Source organism: Dermacentor silvarum, chromosome 1, assembly GCF_013339745.2.
Source record: "Dermacentor silvarum isolate Dsil-2018 chromosome 1, BIME_Dsil_1.4, whole genome shotgun sequence".
NCBI classification, from domain to species: domain Eukaryota; kingdom Metazoa; phylum Arthropoda; class Arachnida; order Ixodida; family Ixodidae; genus Dermacentor; species Dermacentor silvarum.
In genome coordinates this window covers 296854791-296862974 of record NC_051154.1, presented here as the reverse complement: position 1 = coordinate 296862974, position 8184 = coordinate 296854791, and positions in this window count along the sequence as shown.

Below are 8184 nucleotides of genomic sequence, written 5' to 3'. Positions count from 1 at the left end.
GTGACCTCTTGCGTCGAGATCAAGGAGAATCGAGATTTGCCGAGACGTTTGGTTAGTTTGGTTACCGGTAGTTTTTATTCGGGTCGCGCTCGGCTGGCAGCTGAGCCGCTATTCTCTACACGCATGGCGGCTGCACGGCCGCCATTATCTGCCATGTTGGCTATCTGATTGGCTGTCGTGAGGTCACGTGCTTTGAAATTTGTGCCGGGAAATGTCAGTTTTGCAAAATGCAATTTTGCGTTTTCATCAAATTGACGAAACGTGACGTGGGGCTACAAATTTTATCGACTAATTGTTTTTTCCCGGTCCTTGGCGCCTATATTGCGACTTTAGTGCTTTAAAAAGAAAGTGGACAGTAGCGTGCCGAAGCCCGTGCTATGCTTCTGCAATTTCGCGAATATGTGGTGCCAGTCCAAGATAGTTGCCTTGTCAGCTTGCTCATTGGACGAAGGAATATGCCGTGAGGAGCGTCACAGGAAGAGCTGTTTCGTAAACGTCAATTTGACGTTGCACTGGGCCCCAACTGCAAAGATTTTCCGCCATAATTTGTGGTGCGACATGCTGCGCGAATTATGCTTACGAGAGGCCATATGCAATGGCGGCAGAGAGGCATAGAGGTAACATAACCAACTCTAGAGGAAAAGCTCCCCACAGCGCCCATGTATTGAAATCGGGAACCGCAAGGGCGCTGCCCTGTTGCTACCCTATGCAGGCGCGGACGACGAGATGCGATTCAAACGAGGCGCGCTATTAACGCGATCCCGAGCCTCTGTCAGTATCGTAGCACCATGTAGCTAGGGTGCCTGAAAACGCAGCCTTTCAGACACCGTAAATCTTGCATAAAAATTTTCTAAATAGCCATTCGATCTTTCTGAAAAATATTCAGAATGAATTTCAAACGTTGTCCGTGATTACGTGCCATGTGTAAGTGCTTGCTTTTGCATAATACTTTGAATATTTTAGTGCTACAGTGCAGTCCACTTATAACGATATTAAGAACAAAAAATTCGATCAGTATAACCAATCATCGCTATATCTGGACTGCCGTAAAAAAAAAAAAGCCGAATATACTTTTGTAGTCCCGAAACCAAGTGTGCCACTTGCAATAAAAAATCGACGTTGTAGAAAGTCAGCTGTGAAAAATAAAATGTTTATTTATATCTCTAAATAGCATTTCAATCATTAAGCACGCTGAAATAGAAATCTGCACTTGCTTTTGCAGAAATTTCTGGTTCACATCTGCTGTCGCATCACGTCCAGCTGCTGTGATAACACTGGTGGCTATAATTTAGCATGCATCAAATCAATGAGCGACTCGATCGACGACAGTGCACTCTGTTTGGACATCAGGGCCATACACCCTGCGCTCTATTCCTATAAATGTCCACACTGCGATCAATGTGCAATGCTTTACCACATGGTATGGGCTTGCGCAAACACACCACAGCTCACACCCATAACACACCCCACCACACGGGAATGGGACTCAGCGCTGTCCAGCTCCGACTCGAAGGACCAGCTCAACTTGGTCAGCCGAGCGAGAAGGGCAGCTAAGGCCACTGGACTCCTGGACTGAGGGGGCCACCCACTGCAGAGCGGAGGAGCTGCCAACGCTCGCATGCTCTTTTGATTAAAGTTTATTCTCTCTCTCTCTCAGGGTGGGTGTCAAAGATGGGCCATTGCCAATCTCGTCGTCACTGCCGCTGCTGTCGTCACTTCCGTCGCACAATGCGCCGTCTGTCCCGACAGTGATCGCCGTGTCGGAGATGTCTTCGCTGAACGAGGCAGCACTACCTGCACTCGGAAACTCCTCCATCGAAGCACCACCTATTTCATCGTCAGTAACGACGGGCTCCCATAGTTCGGTTATGTCAGCAGCTTCCACCGTGTTAGTTTCACCCATGGGGGTTTTGTCCTAGTGCACAAAGCCCCCCTTTTCCGTTGATCGGCATGGCCACTGCTTCAAGCCTACACGATCGTGGCGCTCCCGGTTGTCATAATTGTCGATATCATCGACTGCGCAAGCTCGTACTTCTTCGAGTCTGCACAATTTAAAATTTGCAGCTTCGTCTGAAGCGATACAGCTTTGCGCTTGATCGGCGCACCCCGCACCCCCTGCTGCTTCCGCAGCACATTTCCGCCCTCGCTGAGAGAGAGAGAGAGAAAAGGAGCGCAGGCACCGCGTGCTTATCACTTTCTTTTTTTTCCCCCCTCTTCTATGAACGCTCACACGACCGCCAGTGACGCGGACGCGAAGCAGCTGACGTGACCTTGTGCACGCTGTGCCAACTTGCAATGCGATCCGTGGCTTTCGCAATCGGCGCGCGGGCAGGATGCGCTGCACGGAAATGGCGGCAGATACGAACTCGCGTAGGCAAACTTTTCGCCCCATCTCGGTTAAAACACAAATTTAATGATGATTCTGCATGAAAAACGCTGTCCAGAAGCAAAATTTTGATCATTATATCCGATATGCGGTGAATAACATATCGTTATATATGGGGTTTTTTCTCATAGCCCTAATGCATAAGTTGATTTAAGTCGACTCATCGTTACAACCGATATATCGTTATATGTGGTATCGTTATAACTGGATTGCACTGTACAACAATGAGCCATAGCAACATGGCGGTGCCCTTGCGGTTGGAGCTTTTCCGTCCAGCTTTTCCTCTAGAGTTCGTATACTAACTCTATGCAGAGGCACGCGTATCGCCGCATTTCCCTGTCGTTTGTGGCCGTGAAAATCTTTTGTTTGTAATGCATGCTCATAGCATTTGCATCGCTCTCAGGAGGTGTTGGCATTTGTGTTCTGGACCGTCATTTTTATTAAGACACATTTATTTGAAATAATATTGGTTGAACATAGCAAAATTTCTGTGACTTTTCGAACTTTTCACTGCTGTGTTTGCATTGTAATTAAGATTAATTACTTTACGCGCAATTACTTAGGCAAAGTTAAAGGAATGTACCCCCTGTATACCCTGTCCCTTTAGCAACTGATCTTGGTTGCTTGATGTCTGCACGTGCAGACATCAAGCAACCGGAGGAATGGCGGAGGAGCAAATATAAGCTCCTCTACCATTCATTTCATGAACAATTTCGAAAAAATTTCATGGCATAGCAAGCCCACTGTCACCAGACGCTGTCACATTTCTGGCTTCAAAAAAAAGTGACCCCATTTGCATTAAACCTCCAACCATGCTCCCATTACTGCCATTCGCTCGTGGAGACGTCCAGTGATGTCTGTTGCTTTTTTTTACCGTATTTTCAGATGTATACGTCGCTTTTTTTTCAGAATTTTTCGTCGGTGCGTCTTATAGCACACTGCAACTTACATACGTATTTTTAAAACTGCCATCAAAATCGGATTGGATGCTAAGGCCACGCGAAGCGCACTGGGTTGACCTCCTCTGCCACTTAATTGCTACGGGTTCTGTGCGTGTGACCGAGGTACACGGTTCTCGTGATCGAGTTCGCGAGCGCCGTGCGAGAAGGACGGAGCAGCAACGCAAGCGGTGGCAGGCCGACCGCGAGTCGACCGACCCTGAAGTCGTCGCATCTGCAGATCGCTCGCAAAATACGGCATGCGCTGCTGCACAAACTATGCAATTGCTACCACAGTACAAGGCACCCCCCTTCTCTCCCGCACTGCCTTCCCGCTTTCCTCCCTTGTGCGTGATTCGGCTCACCGTCGCACGCTTTCACTCGCACATACAGCATACAGCGCACGGGGACGATGATATCGCCCTTTGACTTTAATCAGAATGTGTCGCGATAGACGGAACATCACGGTGACCAAAACGGCAGAAATGTGCCTGTAGTGTCCATATCATTGCTATGGCAATGACACCCACAGCGTGACGCTCTCGAACTTAGGCGCGCAACTGTCAGAAGGCGCAGCGATGCAGTTTAGTTGCTGCTCCCGTGGTCTCTAAAATTTTGCACTCGACTGTACAGCTTCTAATAGATGAACAAGCACTGGTAACTGATAGCCTGCACATTAATGGACCGCAGCCATCACAGTACTGTGGCCACTGGACATCCAGACAATAGCAGGCCAGCTGCCATTAGGATATTGCCTGCTGGTTTGCCGCCGATGAGAGGCTGGCTCCTCCACATTGCTGTGTTCTAGGAGTTACTGCAGCTGCTGCTACTTGAAACCATTGAGCCAACTACAGAGAGCTGCTTACACCAAGGCATATGGCACACAGTGCAGGTGGGTGATAAAAGCTGCTGTAAGCAGCTTTCAAAAACAATGAACTTGCGTTCACTGCAAGGCTCTGCAGCAGGCTCTGCCTGGCCGTTGCTTGTGGATGTCAGTGCTGTGGCTGGCTCCGAGGCATCACTGGTTGTGGTAGGCAGTAACATGTCGACCACATCGGGGCAGTTGCTGCATATTAAAAGTATCACACTTGGCATACAGAAACGCATGATGTTTTGAAAGAGAAGGTTATTGAAATATGTGCTTTACTTTTTTATTAAGGGCTGTGTAATACATGCCCTCATCAGAGGGGGTCATAGCTCTAGAAGACACGGACAAGAATGAGAGAACAAGAAGAGCGCTCGTCTTGTTCTCTCATTCTTGTCCGTGTCTTTTAGCGCTATGACCCCCTCTGATGTATCTAACTAACTTGCGCAAAAGCCACATAATTAAACACATGCCCTGTTATGTCAGAGGCCTAGCCTGTGACAAGCAACCTAATAGCAACACATAGTGAATATTGAATATGATGCAAAAATTTTTGTGACACCACTGACTCAGTTGGCAGTAGGGTGTCCCATGTGCGTTATGGCCTAGTACTTTGATTTTCTGAAATGTACTTGCTGTGATTATGTATGCTTTCATTCTAGTACTTCATTCCTGTGTTTTTCTGGCGCATTCTTTGGATGCTGCATTTTATTGTGCTAGGACATCTGCTTGTCATCTTCAGAATTAGACCCACCATCTGTGTTTTCTTCAAATTTTATTGCTGCCACATTGGCTTAGTGTTTCTTGCGCTTGACGGTGGTACTGTTTATTCATCAGCATATTTATTTTGCATAAGCCATGACAATTTACAGCCTGCTGCTTGAAGTTTCACAAGTGCTTTCTGCATCTCATTTGTAAAGCATTCGACACCTTTATGCACCCATAGGGTGTATTTCAAGTCTTATTGCATGGTACTGTTGCATGAAGATATAAATGCTGCTCAAGCTATCAGTAGTGTTATGTTTCTTTTTGTCTTGGACTGCTGGTGCTACCGTGTACACAGGCATAGATAGATACGTGAATGGGATGTACATGTTCGGTACAAAGTTCCGACACTTTTGGAACTTCTTACCTTTTGCTGTTGCACATGACATGCCCTACACTATAAGCAAAACCACAAGGTCAAGCTAAAATAGTGCCAGTAGATTACACCGTCCTGACAGGATATCATGCCTCCAAAACACAAATACAGTAAAACCTCGATAATTCGAACTCGGTTAATTCAAAATTTCAGTTAATTCGAAGAATTTGAACGGTCCCGTCATTCTCAATGCAAATTCTACCGGATAATTTGAATGGCCCGCGCGGCTCAATTCGAATAATTCGAAGTTTCCGGCTAGTAGCAACGTGCGGCGGTTCGGTTAGGGCGCTCCGTACGGTCGCCAACCGATTTTCCGAGCTCGTGGGGACTGAAAAATAGTCTGGAAAACTCGTTCGGCCGAAAAAAAAAGTTATTAGTGTGGCTTAAAAAAAAATCTCTAATAATGCCCTGCCTCATACTACGCTTGGAGGGAATCGACTTGCTTGGATTTGTGCAGCAATGACGTCGTCTCCGTGTACAGTCGACACGAACGTCACCGCGTTGGCGATCTCCGCCAACGGAGTTCGCCATGGAGATCCAAGAAACGAGCTTCGCACCGCTTAGCTCTCGCGAAGGTACAGGAGGTAGCGCCGATCACTGAGACATGGGTCTCCGAGACACCCGCTCAGTGTACACGCGACGTTCAAAATTGCAACCGAAACTTGAGAAACAAAAAACTCACTGAATTAACACGTGTGGTGTCAGCGCGCACGAGCGAGCGCGACCGCCGCAGCGAGCGAAGGTTCGTGCGGTCTATCGCTTCAACGGAAACTGAGCGGCGAGAGCACAGCGCATACAAAAGGTCAGAGCCGTCTAGAGATCGCTTTCAAGATACGGTGCGCGCGAGAAACTGCTCCGGCGCTAAGTACGCAGTTGTTAGAAGCGTAGAAGTCGCCCCCTCCCCCCCTCCCATACCCCCCACGGCCTTTCGCACGAGGGAGGAAGTCGCGTTTACGCTCCGCCGTGCGTTGCTCTCCATGAAAGCGCGCGTCCCCCGCGCGCTGTCACTCGCACATACGGCAGGCGCGCGGCGCTGATTTGTATCGCCCTTGGACTTTGTATGGATCCTCAGGGCGGCGACGCCGACGGCGAAAATCCGCTTGAAGTGTCCATATAATTGCTGTCGCAATAAAAAAACATCCCACAATAAATGGTTACAACGATAGTGCTGAGCGCATATACTAAGAAAAAAGAAAAAGTGCAGTACTCTGGAGCGTTTTGTCAGCCAAGGAAGAGCGGGCATGGCCTCCGAGACTGGAGGATTGCGCGAGGTCTCTGTTGATAGCGCGCATTCAAATCTTGGAGGCTATACAGCGAGCCACTGGAATCCAAGCCAGTGCAAAATCCAACATGGCGGCCTCCAAGATTGGGTAGCGCGGCTTGGAAAGAGCAATTTTGTCCGCAAATACGAACTTTGGGGTCTCAATTCGTCCGAAAAATTGGGTGCGAAAATGCATGAACTCAATGGCAACCCTGATGGTGCATTTTTGAAGTCCGGAATATCCAGCAAATCCAAATTTATGGAGTCAAGCACCACCACGCCCGCTTTCGCGGCAGTTATCGATTCCGTGAACATCGTCCGCAACTTAGTTGAGTGTAGTGCGGGTGATATTTGTATGCTACGTTTTTTGAGCCAGCTGGAGAGCATGGCACTAGGGGCGGCGAACCAGTGCGCCAAGTAATCCCGCATTGGTGATTACATTGAGTAATTTTTCTCGGACATGGAAAATAAAGGTGATTTCTTTTTGTGGCAAGTTCTTGCTTGTTTTCTTTTTTTTATTATTCATTTCGGTTAATTCGAAAATCCGCTTAATTCGAAAAATTTTCGCGGTCCGGTGACCTTCGAATTATCGAGGTTTTACTGTACAAGAAATCAGAAAAGAGGCTCATTATAGATCACTTATTTTCGGATAAGTTTAGGAGAACATTTGTATGCTTCTTTTGTCTAGTTTTCTATGCTGTCATGCAGTTTTGTATATTTTCTGGTGTATTGCATATGTAACAAATACATTAGTTGTGTTATTTATGTGCAAGATTGGAGCACAGTGCTGTGCTGAAGCAATAACTGTGAACAAGACTGATTGAGTAAAATATACCTTGTGCTAGTGGTGTCGAGCAATGCTGCTAAAGGCCTATAGCTGCAGTCAAGCTCCATTTCTTCTGACTCATCAACATCCACAAATAAGGCCCTCTGCACTGGTGTTGAAGAAGCTTGAGCCCGAAGTACCCGCAGCCAAGCATAAACATCATCCGATCGTTCGGGTGTTGCTGGTGGCAGGGATACCTCGCAGCTGTCGGTCTGCACACCTGCTGAGGTCTGGACTCGAACAAAGTCCACCTGCGTGGCTGCAGTGATGTATTGCGTTATCACACAGAAAGCACCTGTCCTATATTGGAACTCGGGAGCTGTTTGCAAAAACCCCGTTTACTTTTCTAATGTCTGAGCAGTTCTTGTTTAATTTCACCTGTCTCCTCTTATTTTGTTCCATTCATTATACCCTAGCATAGGATAGTCAGTCGGTCTAAAACTGGGTAACTGCTCTGCCTCCTCCTTTTTCTTCCCACATAAATAGTCATTTGCAGGACATATGTCATGCCCCTATTTCATTTTTAAAGCGATAGGTTTCTTTGGCTCTTTTACCCACTTTACGGTTTCTCAGTTTCTCGTCATTTGTTTAAGAAAAAACTTTAGTCCAACAATAGACGACACTAACATTGCAAATCACAATGGCAACACAATACCACCAAGGCGAGAACATTTACACAGAAATGAGCACTGTATACATGGCATGTCTTCACAGAAATATACGAGTCCACACATCTTGCAAACATATAACTATTTAAACAAATAGTA